Raw genomic sequence first — 12,296 nt, 5'->3', positions numbered from 1 at the left:
CAAGGCAGACTCTTACAGACCAATCTCCCTGCTGAACGCTGACTATAAGATCTTTAATAGTGTTTTGGCAGGGATATTGGCCAAGCTGGTCCCGCTCTTGATTAACCCGAATCAGAAGGGTTTCATCCCTGGGAGATATATCCACGAGTTAACCTTACAGCTGATCGGTAATATCGATCTTGCGGTGGCACGATCGGAGCCATTAGCGGTGGCAGCCTATGACGCCGCGAAGGCTTTCGACCGTGTCAACTGGGGATTTCTCTGGGATGTTCTCCCCATCATGGGGTTCGTGGGGTTCGGAGCAACCTTTATTCAAACCTTAAGAGGATGCTATGAGGGTGTTTCGGCGGCAATTTTATTGAACGGTTCTCTGTCACCACGTTTTAGTATTAGGAGGGGAACAAGGCAGGGGTGCCCCATCTCGCCCCTCTTGTTCGATGTCTATATTGAGCCTTTGGCACAAGCATTGAGGCTAGATGATCAAATCACACCTTTCAGAATAAAGGACTATTGTTGCCAGCTGGCTTTATATGCAGACGACTTAATGGTTTACACCAGCAACCCGGTAGAGGTCTTCCCCAGGGTCGAGGAGATTATGGCAGAGTATGGTCGATATTCTGGTTATTTGATAAACAGCACAAAAACAGAAATAATGTGCTGGGGAGTTGACCAGTGGGGGAGAGCTCAAAGCAGCCAGTTTAGGTACTTAGGCATATTAATTACATCTGACCTTAACAACATTGCGAAGGTAAATATGAACAAAGTGGCTAAAGATATTGATCACTTATTTTCAAGATGGCAAAATCTTCAGTTAACAATATATGGTCGCGTCAACCTGGTCAAAATGGTAATCTTGCCCAAACTGACCTATTTATTCAACACAATACCCTTAACATTCCATAATAAAATCCTAGGAAAAATCCAGGGGAAGATAGTAAATAATAATAAGTAATAATTTTATTTCGCATAGTTACTTAAAACCATTGCAATACAAGAATAGGTTAAGAACAGAGAAAGTAAAAATACAGTTCTAATAAAAGAGAATAAAACATTCACATTTCCTTAGTTCCAATGTGCACGCAGCAACTTCGTAAGCAATAAAGTTTTTTTTTTAAAAGATCAACTTTATAATTGTAAAATATTTCTACTTTCCCGATGTCCTCATAGAGTCAGTAATGTCATACGACAAAGCGATATTAGATCAATGGTACAGGGACCGTTATAAATGAATTTCAGGCATCTTTTTTCCCACTGCCTTCATAAATTTTACAAAGCTACAGCTCAAGCGAGGGTCATGGGGAGAAAAGCAAGCCAGAACTGCCTTCTTCGTGTGCGGATTCCTTGCCGATTGAAGTGGGGAAGATAGGCAGTTTTATCTGGGCAAATAAGAACGCCAGGATGTCTTGGAAAAAACTGAAAAGAAGACTGATAAAGGGGAGTCTGGCACTTCCGGATGTTGTGTGGTATGCCTATGCCTTTCAGCTAAAAAATGTCCGAACCCTTTTAACTAGCCCGGACAATTCCCACTGGGGGCAGATTTTGAATACGATGTTAGATCAGGAAGGGGGTGGCCCTGGATTTTTGTATAAATTTGGTGTACCAAGATTTTACAAAAAGGTCCGCCTAAAGGTACTAAAATCCGCCCTGATACTTTGGAATAGAGTTAAGAGATGCTGGGGCATAAAATATTATTCGGATGTTGCCCCTATATGGGATTCCCCAGGTACACCGCTGTGTCTCCAGGATAGCCTGTCTCTATCAGTTAGGAGAGCGGGAATAGCAATCTGGTCAGACCTAGTATCATCTGAGGGGGTACTTCCGTGGGAGATCCTGCGGTCTAGGATTGGGGATTCTCTCTCAAGATTTAAATATATCCAACTCTGTTCATGGTATTCCGCTGAGAAAGACAACATTGGTGGAAATTGGGACATTGAGTTGGCGCTCCAGGCCCCGAGTCAGTGATTGAGGCGGATGAAATGCTAGCTCCACCGCTATATCTTGTTTGGAGACTCTCTGTCCTGGAGGCCCCTTCGGCTGATCTATACAATTTATCTCTTCAATATCTGTATAGATTTGTTAAATCCGCTTCTCTCAAAAAAGAACCACCACTACGTCATAAATAGGCTTTATTACACTCCCACAAAAATCGCAAAATTTGTCAGTCCATCTCCTGTGTGCCCCAGATGTGATATGCCAGAGGCTGATGACATCCATGTTTTCTATGACTGCCCTATGATTGGCCCCTTCTGGGCCATTATTGAGAGGACATTGGAGAGCGTTTTTAAGATGAAACTTAGTCTGAATGTTGTAAGGGTTTTTTTTTGGTTTGGACACAGATCTTATAGATGGGTTAAGGGGGACACAGGTGGCTTTATTTTTTTACCCTAATTCTTATTGCACGCAGGGAAATATGTAAGGTATGGAAGGATGCTACCCCTCCCTTGCATGAAAACTGGCTTCAATCTGTACTGAGAACCGCACGTTTCAAAACTGGTGCACCACACAATAGCAATAGCATGGTATGGCGACCTCTGATGGAGTGGGCTATCGAAATGAGGCTGGTAACAAATCCTGAATTTGTCCAATGATTACACCTGGCCCCAGAATAAAGGGGTAGCCAGGTCGGCTCCGGGTACAGCAAGAACTTCAACCCTGGGCGCCCAGGATGGATAGGGGTTGCGAGTGTTCATTTGTACGTGCTAAAGTGAGATGAGGACAAAAAATAAATAAATGAATGTGCATTGGGTGCCCCGGAGATGGGTTTCCTGTAGGAGGACCACATCCGGCTTAATTCTCTTAATAAATCTATTGACTAGTCCCCTCTTAATCTTGCTGCCTAATCCATTGACATTCCATGTGAATACAGTATATGGTGTGTCATGCATTACTGTTTGATGTATGTGAAGCACGTGGGGAACAGAACCCACTCAGCCAAACCCCCTCTCTCTGTTCCTGGCCCTGGATCCTGAAATATCCTGCTGCTAATGAAAGTGGAACCTTGTTGAATCTAATAATGCTGAACTTCCCCTCCCCCACCCCATTTTCTCCTGCACCCTACGCCTACCCCCTCAACTGTCAACATGACATAGAAGCGTATGTGTCTTCTGAGAAGTCTACCAATCCCACCCTTCACCTCCCCCTACCCCTAGGTAAAATACAAAACAGTAAAGGATATTGTCCTTGCTAGAGAGAAGTGTTTCACACTGTCTCCCTTATGTCCAAGCAAGTCTAGGAGGGGGACCTCCTTGCAGGTATTCTGACTCCAATCTACTCTTGTCTCATGCCCTTATTTCAGGTCTCTTTGCAGCCTTTATCTTGCTGCAGTAGTTGTTTATTATCAAAAAAAAGTTCTTCTGTATTGGTAATAGCCTTAAGGAGCGGGTGATCACTTTCTGTATCTGCCAGGGATTCTTTATCAGAGTGGTCCGTATGTGTACTGTCTCCTCGGTTGGAATCTCTGCTGGTGGCTTGAGCCTGTCCTGCCGCCTCCTCAGACGCTGCTCTCTACCTTCAATATGGGTTCCCTGACTGCACGGCCCCCAATGGCTTCTTATGTCTCCCAGTGAGTCGCCTCTTCAATCTTGTTCTCTGCTGTCTCGGCTCCCATCTTGATGGTGATTCTCCAGACCCTGCTGCATTACTATTTATGTCAGGTCTTGGCCTAGGGCGTTCCTCTATCCATACCCAAGCGTCTTCTGGCGTTTGGAAAAATTGAGTGGAGCCTTGAAAGATTACCTTGAGCATGGCCGGAAAAAGAACCATATATTGAATTTGCATGGCTCTCAGTTTAACTTTTACTGAATAGAAGGTTCTCCGCATCGTCTGTACCTCCCTGGAACAGTCAGGGAAGATCATGAGTTTAGTGTTGGCTAGTTTGAGTTCACTCATTCTCCGAGATTCTCTTAGTATTATGTCTCGATCTTGATAGTTCAAGATTTTTGCGATTAGGGGGTGTGGATAGGCTGTTGGAGGTCCCACATTTGGCATTCTGTGCGCCTGCTCAATGAGGAAGCAGGTGGAGAATTTTGCTTCCAGGAGAGCCACTCACAGCTATGTCATTAGAAAGGTGATTGGGTCAGTATTCTCCTGTCCTTCAGGTATTCCAATAAAACAGAGATTATTTCTCCTAGCTTTGTTTTCCGCATCATCAACCTTCCAGATCACCTCTCTCATATTTGCTCGAAGCTCCTTGATGTCTGCTTGGAATTTGATTGTGTCGCGTCTTCCACTTCAGAGATGCGAGTTTCTGCCGGAGTTATGCGGCCTGCGATGTTACGTATTTCCTGTTGGAGGAGAGTTACATGGATTGCCTGTAGGATAGCTGCATTGTCCGGTGGTTATGCACTCTCCCCTTCTGGTTCTGTCTGTGATGGAAGCCCCTTTGTGTAATTGTCCATCTTCCCTTGTTTTTGCATAAGCTCTTTGTCTCTAGCCATTTTCAGATCTGGTGGCTGCTGACTGTTGCCGGTGCACCGAAGGAGCTACAAGGTCAGGCAGTTAGCCTGTAGTCCCGTTTCAGAGAAACCACCCAGGCCAGGGTATAGTACCTTTTGTTTTAAGCGGTGCACTAGGGGGCTCTTCGTTCTCCTCGTACGGGCAAGGCTCAGTGGAGGGTGGCTGATGCAGATCCGCCTTTCTCAATAGCTGTACAGCTCTTGGTTTTGTCAGACACTCTGTGGCTGCTATTACGACGGTTTAGCAATATCTTCTGTCTATCTGGTGTGCGTTACTTCTTGGTCATCGTGTGCCCTTCTCAAGCATCGTCTGTGTAGTATATACTGGGCACGCCTCCTAATGGCACAGTCACGTCGGCGACGACCCAGCCGGGCCTCCCTCTTGTCACTGTTTATTGCCACGAAGACGGGCGTCCCAATTATTCTGGCTCCAGACCAGATTTACATGCACGCAGTGCTCACTGTTGACTGTTGCAGCTGAGGCTTGAGACTTGCAGCTCTTCAGGAACTCCTCCAGTACTCTGCTCCTCTCTTCAAGGCACGGGACCGGATGAAATGCGGCAATGACAATAGGTGCAATATAGCTGACAGGAACACTGTGCGGGGGGGGGCTGAAACTTGGTCGCGCTCAATCGTGCTTGGCTGCCCAGGTACCAGCAACTAGATGGTGTTTCGTTGAGGCCCCACCCATTTGGGAACAAAGAACAGTGGGAGCACTGTGGGGAGGACTGAGACTTGGTTGAGACTTGGTCGCGCTCGATCACACTGGCCGCCCAGACACCCGCAACTGGATGATGTATCGTTTGGGCTCCCGCACTGAACAAAAATCTATGGGAGCCATGGGAACTGCGAGGACGCGAAGCAGCAATTCTGGGTCCTCCTCCTCGCTCGCTCACTTGCTTGCAGTCGGCGTAAAAGCGTGGTCAGGAACAGGAACCAGTATCGAAGGGGTATTTGTTTATTTTGGAGAGGTTCTGTGTATGGATCAGCTGCCATGTGGTCTGGGAATCATTCCCCCATAGCAGCCGTCTCAACTGGCCCCTTGGTACCCTTCCTGCACCTAGTGGAGGCTCTTTCAAGCCCGTACCTTCCACTACGGTGGAGTCACTGCAGCATTTTCACTGTCTCCGCTCTTGCGGCCCCCTGTGTAGCCACTTCCAGATCGCTAAGAGTGTGCATGTGTATGGGGCTCTCACTCCCTGGCCCAGCAAGTCCTTATGTCGGGCCTCAGGGTGTGACTGCAGGCCCGTCTCTGTCGTTTAGTGGAGCTTAGCTGCCGGTTTGGATATTTAAATTGCTTCTCTCTCTCCGGGCCTCGTCTTCAGCTCCGGTCCCGCTGGGGTCGTCCCTCGGCACTTCCTTATCTCTCTGGCATTGGGGGGAGCATCTCTCACTCACCGCTGTTTGTGCGACACAACTCCTTCATGCCTCTCCATCCGCTGTGGCTCGACCAAGTATGCCTCGCCAGCTCGGGGTCCCAGAGTCCTCTCCACGGCTCCCTTGACTCCCCGGTGTCTCTCAGCCAATGGTCTCCGCTGGGTTCTGACCACTGTCAGTCCCTTTGCTGCGACACATCCGCAGCCCCCCAGAGAACTCCGGGCAGCCGTCTGGAACTGGATGGATGGATGGATAGGTTTTTATATAGCGCAATATCACCGCCAGGTCTCAAAGCGCTTTGCATTGGGAACCCGTCCTGGTTTTTCCCTGTGAGATAGCCCCTACTGGGTGTCCCCAAGGTGAAAGCCAGGCATCACCAAGAGGCCTGGTCCGCCATCTTGGCGGCAGCAGCACATCTCCATTTCAGCCTTTCTTTCGCACCTCTCGGCACTGCATCTGCTACCGGGATGGCCACCGCTGCGGGGCTCAGGTGTCAGGAGTGCTTGGCAGACACCCTGGTTCGTTGATGGCGGCTAAAAGAGCAGGATTACCATCAGGATTCATTTCGGGTGAACTGAGCTCCAGCAGATGCAGCTAGTCAGCCATGCTGCTGGCCACGCCCCCAGCGACCACAATTTAGGCATCAACGCCATCTTGTTCAAAATGGATATTTCCTCCTGTCTGTTCACTGTTCATTATTTCTGAAGTATATACTAAAGCAGAGTCCTGTTTGTTTGTTTCCATTGATGCTGTTCTCAAAGAAAACTTTTAACACGGACACAATAATGTTGCATTTTTCATAGCACTTCCACTAGCTCACTGTACTGCAGTCATTCACAATAGTTTGCTGTTGTTCTTATAACTCATTGGTCTTGACATCTCAGGATGACATTAGCATCAAGTGGGCAGAGTCAATATTCATGAAGTGAGATAGTGCTTAGATGCTAAGGAAATGTCACATTTTATAGAACTGTGATCTGATTGGCTGAGTATAATTATTTTGCTCAAATTGTGATGATTTTGCAGAAATTAATGATTTCCTATGCAAACAAACTGTATATAACTCCAGATTTTGAGGGTGAGCCAGAGCTTTCCTGTGACGCTTCTACAGATGCTCTCTGTTTTCTTTTGACTTTGTTGCTTACCTGGGACTTAGGCTTATTTTGGTTTTTAACTTTTTTCTCTATGTCCTATTACTATTAGAGCCTTCCTGGCAATTACTTTATGCATTTGCATTTATGATTTCTGTACCACACCTTCTGAATTTGTTTAATAAATCCATAAAATGTATTTGTGCTCTAGAACTTAGTTATTGAGTGTGTCCTTACTTAATTGTCCATAATTTGATGTGCTCTAAGGCGCCTTATCTTAGGGACACATTACCTAATGAAAGTGAGGTTTAACACAGTCTCCAATTCCTCCATCTATGGGCGTCCTGTTGAGGTAATTCTTTGGGGGTGGCAAATATTAGTGGTTCCCTGCCTCCACAAAATGGTTGGTAGCAGAGGATGGTTGTGAGGTAAGATAACCTCCTTTCTGCTATAGGGATCTCTTTTTGCCCTGTTCTTAGATTTAGTGGATTTTTCAAAGTGTATTTTCCTTGGTGGATTTCTTGCTGAGTTTCTTACTTGTAGTGCCGTTCCTGAGCAAAACGGATTGTTAGTATAAATAGGGTGAAATATTTCTTGTAATTGAGAGTGTTCTGGTGTGTTATTGAAGTAATGTGGTTTGTGTTGTGTGATGGATTATTATTATGCATCATGTGAGGATTGTAAATATGCAATGTTGATTCTGGGTTCAATTGGTGGTTTGATCACAGTGATATTGATGTCCTTTTCTTATTCGTGTTTTGCGTTTAAGGAGTTTTGATTTTTATTATTGTTTGATTTATAAATCAGATTTATCAAAATCCAGGATCTCGAGATATTGTTATTTAACTTGTCTGCTGAAAAGCTAGTGTGTTTGTGAGGCACTACATTCAGACATATAGTGATTTTTCTGAATTAATCAGTTTCTTTTCTAAGGTTTGAATGTCTAATTAGGTTGGTGTTATTTGCTCTTTGGTGTACACGAGTTGGTAAACTGGTAGGAGGGGGATTGCCTCTGGACAGAAGTCTGCTTTAATGTTAATAGAGTTTGACAAGTGCCACAGACGTGACAGTCTTGTTTCTATTGCTCGCGAGATTCATTTGATTCTAACTTGCTGATTTCCCCATTTTAAGGTTAAGTATTCAAGAGAGCTGTACATTAAAAATCTGAATGTAAATTTTCATATGACTTTCCACGTAATTGAAGACAGAACGCCGAAATACGGCATTTAGACTGTTTCCAGGGAGGCCTACTATAGCTTTTGATCTCATCACACACAAGTTCACTAGATGAATACTTCTGCAACCTTTTTTCTGCATAATTGAAGCGGGAGATTGTTGGGTTCCATTTATGATGTTAGATTGGAACTCCCACGTGGGGAAGTTCTGGAAGGGTTGAGAGATGCAGAGAGAGGTTTTACCTCGTTACCTCTCCGTCCTGTTGTCAATAATGAGGTACTGGGTTTTTCAGAACCGGTACTTACCCGGTAACCCAGCGGTGTCAGGGAATACACACCCAAAGACCTCGAGTCCTTTTCCTGATTCAGACCACAGAAACTCAGAGTCTTCTAGGTGAAGTCAAAGATTAGTTTATTGGCTGCAACCAAGGTAACAAGTGTCCTAGAAGTACAACACGGGGAAGTATATTCTCAGGAGACTGCTCGAATTTACAAAGTCGGGCTTCTCTCTTTATACAGAATATTCAGCTACAGGCAAACATTCTTCGAATTTGTAGTATGTCATTTACAGTTATTGGTTTACAAAAGAAAAGCAGAGTCATGATGACATGTACATATTTCACGTCGTGCTGCCCATAACAAATCACCCGGCAAGGCCCAACATTTCATCAGATATCAGTGGACCCCCAATAAAACAGGCACCTCCCCACCATAAAGTAAGTGAAGCAAAAGAGTAAAGACAGATGTGAGCAAGATACGGCAGGTGTGTGCGCAATGAGGAGGTTTATGGCCGGCTGAGCCCTGATGCTATCTTGCTTGGCCACTGGAGAGGAACTGACCTAACAGGTCCGGCCTGGGGCAATGGTTCCAACTGGCATAGGTCAAGGAAAAGTCGATCAAGGTGTACGTGTCCTTCTGGGGTCGAATCCAGCTGGTTTATAAACCTATGTAAAGGGCAACTCACAAAATGGCTGCCATACACAAAATGGAAGCCGAGGGTTCTGAACGAGAGTGACGATTTCAAAGTGAAATCGTCACTTGAATATGCTGAAAATACCTGTACAGGACGTACTCGTCATTCTCGGTCTTTTGGCACTAAATTCGTCCATTTACGATTATGTTTTATTCTCGAGTGCAGACACATTACAAGAGTCCAGAATTTTCAGTACTACAATCCCTCCTTTTGCCCTTACATAGGCAATTAATCTATCCTCATGTTAGTCTGAGTCCAGATCTATATCCCTAGAGTCATTGAGATGTTGCTGTACCATCATTCTAGTACTTAGTTCATCTCTTGACACAGGTTTCCTTACACATGATGTAACACAGAGGCCACATATTGCAGGAGCACACTGTATGCATAGACAGAACAGGAAAAGAATGGCTAAGACCATGCCAATGACCATCAGAATTTTCCATCCCCAGGTTGATATCACTTCCCAGAACCAACCCGTTAACGACCAATCCCCTTTTCCCACATGAATAGATTCAGAAATCTTATGTAGTTTGGAGATGGCCTGGTACACTGTTGGAGCATTATCTGGGATAAAAATGCAACAACTTGATTGGATCAATCTGCATACTCCACCTCGGTCTGCAAGGATGACATCTAAGGCAACCCTGTTCTGAAGGGTCATAAGACGATCCGACTGGAGCTCAGCAGTCAAGTTACTAAGGGCACCAGCAGTTTCAGTCACGGTGGACTCAACTACCCTTGTCAATTGTCTTATGTTCCTACTGTTAGCCATGGATCCCCAGAACGGCAGAAAACCCTTTGCGAAGTCCCCAAATTCTTGACCTGCAGTGTCCTCTTTACTCAAGACACCTCTAACTACCCTTGTCCTGTGGTAATCCGCCGCTGCTGTGTAGGTGGGAGGTAACAGGAATGAAACAAAACATGAGCCCGAAAAGTCAGAGGGCAACCATGTGTAGGCTCTATCATGACAGATAAAATAAGTACCCTTAGCTGCTAAAAACGCTGGGGAAGTCTGAGATCCAAAGACATATGTTTCTGTACAGACACTCTTCCCTAACTGAGCTCTGGGATTCCTGCCAATACCTTGCAGACACAGGTGACCCTGATGGGGTACGATCCATATTGGGGATGATCCTTTAGCTTGCTGTCTCTCACTGAGAGTGGCTTCATATCCGGTCACGTTCCAATTTACATATGCAAGTATCTCATCATCAGGAGTATCTTCATAAGAAATTACTTCCTTAATCATGTCAACTATGCCTTTTACTAGGGCGCTAGTCTTGAGGTTATCTTTTACAGAACGTAGGGGTTGGATTTCACGTGCATATATGAACATCGTTCTGTACGCCCATACAGAGCCATTACGACTGAAAGGCAAAACTAGATAAGGGATACCTTTATCCGTAGTGTGAGGCATAGGGCCACAAACCCAACAGTCAGTTGTGTTCATCACTAGCTGGTGCTGGTGCAATAGCTGAATGAATGAGTTATTAATGAACTCTAATCTTCTATTGTATTCATGGCCAGGAAGGGGGTGGAAAGAATGAGAGGAAACAGTAGTAGGAGGTATGGGTGATGCAGTGGGTGCAAATGTTACACGAAAGGAGAATAAAGCATAACCTATCAAAAATATCATCGTACTGAATAACATACAAATGCACATTATGAAAAAACTTTTCTTTGTCATCGCATTGCATAACATGTTTTTACAGTTCGCTCGTTTGGCAGGTTTCTCCACATCAGGAAACTCCATCCTCTCTAGAGTGCTGCCCGCGGTGGTAGGTTGATTCTGCTAAAGGATGCTTCTGTCAGTCCAGGGCAACTCCCTTAGACCAACCAGAACTACCGACCTAACGTCGTTAGCTGCACCCAAAAGACTTTTTAGGCAACCGCGGCCCTAGCAGTGGAACCCGGATGGCGGTTCGAAAAACAAAAATAAGCAAGTTACCTAGATGGGAGATCTGCACTTTCAAAAATAGTACTTGGGGGAAAAAGAAGTATCTTTTTTTATTTGTCCATGGATCTTAGTCTCAAATTGCAAAAGGAATGACTTTATTAGTTCGTTTTTCTCGGTCTCAAATTATACCGTTGCTTCCCAGGTATTGTCTGATCTGGGAACAAAAGGTCAGGCTCTGTAATGTTCACTCGCTTGGATGGTGGCACAGCCTTGTGCAAAATGTCTTAGTTTTCTTGTTCAGAGTCAGTTCCTTTTACATGTGAATCATTAAAAGGGACGGTATTTGGCACGGCATCAGGTTCTTTACTCTGGTCATAGGGCAGAGGTAAGGGTACCCTTTTACAGTGGACCCCGTGGATCCAGGCCTTCTTCCCTTCCACTCGAACTGCCGATCTGGTAGAGAGAAGGACGGGGTGAGGCCCTGTCCACCTGGGCTGGTCGTTCTTAGTCCTCTGGAAGTTCCGCACCAGCACCCAGGTTCCAGGGTCAATGCTGTGTCCCGGAGTCTCAGAGACCGGAGGCAGGGTGTCGTTGACCTGTTGATGCAAAACACGCAATTTATCCGTCAATTCATACAGATAGTCAAGCAAAACAGGGTGTTCTAGCTCGCTGAACTTCGTGGGCCTAGGCACTCCCCATATGTTGGCTGGCCGGCCAAAGACAATCTCATAGGGGCTGAGTTTCACTCGCGAATGCACAGTCATTCTGGTGGATAGGAGTGCTAAGGGTAGAGCGTCAGGCCATTTAAGACCTGTGCTCGCTTGGATTTTGGCCAATTTAAGTTTTAAAATGCCATTGTAACATTCTACTAATCCAGCTGATTGGGGGTGATTTGCAGCGTGAAACTTCTGCCTAATACCTAGCCCTTCACACACTTTCTTCATCACGCGACCCACAAATTCACTCCCATTATCAGACCAGACCATTCTAGGCATTCCGAATCTAGGGAAGTACTCTTTCACAAGGGCTTTCGCTGTGGACAAGGCAGTATTGTCCTTTAGGGGATAGGCTTCTATCCATCTTGAGAAAGCACAAACAACAACGAGCACGTATTTTAAGTTGTTGCACCTTTCCATGTGGATGAAATCTAGCTGCAAAACCTCGAACGGATACGTAGGAGGTGCAAAATGACCAGCTGGAGTTGGGGTTCCCCTACCAGGATTGTGTTGCAGACACACCATGCAATTCTTGACAACATTCTCTGCACACTTGGGAATTCCTGAATTTTTCCACACTGGGGCCAACAACTCGCAAATCCCTTTCACG

This window comes from Lissotriton helveticus, chromosome 1_1 (genome assembly GCF_964261635.1).
Source record: "Lissotriton helveticus chromosome 1_1, aLisHel1.1, whole genome shotgun sequence".
Classification (NCBI taxonomy): Eukaryota; Metazoa; Chordata; class Amphibia; order Caudata; family Salamandridae; genus Lissotriton; species Lissotriton helveticus.
Note: the sequence above shows the minus strand (reverse complement) of the source record.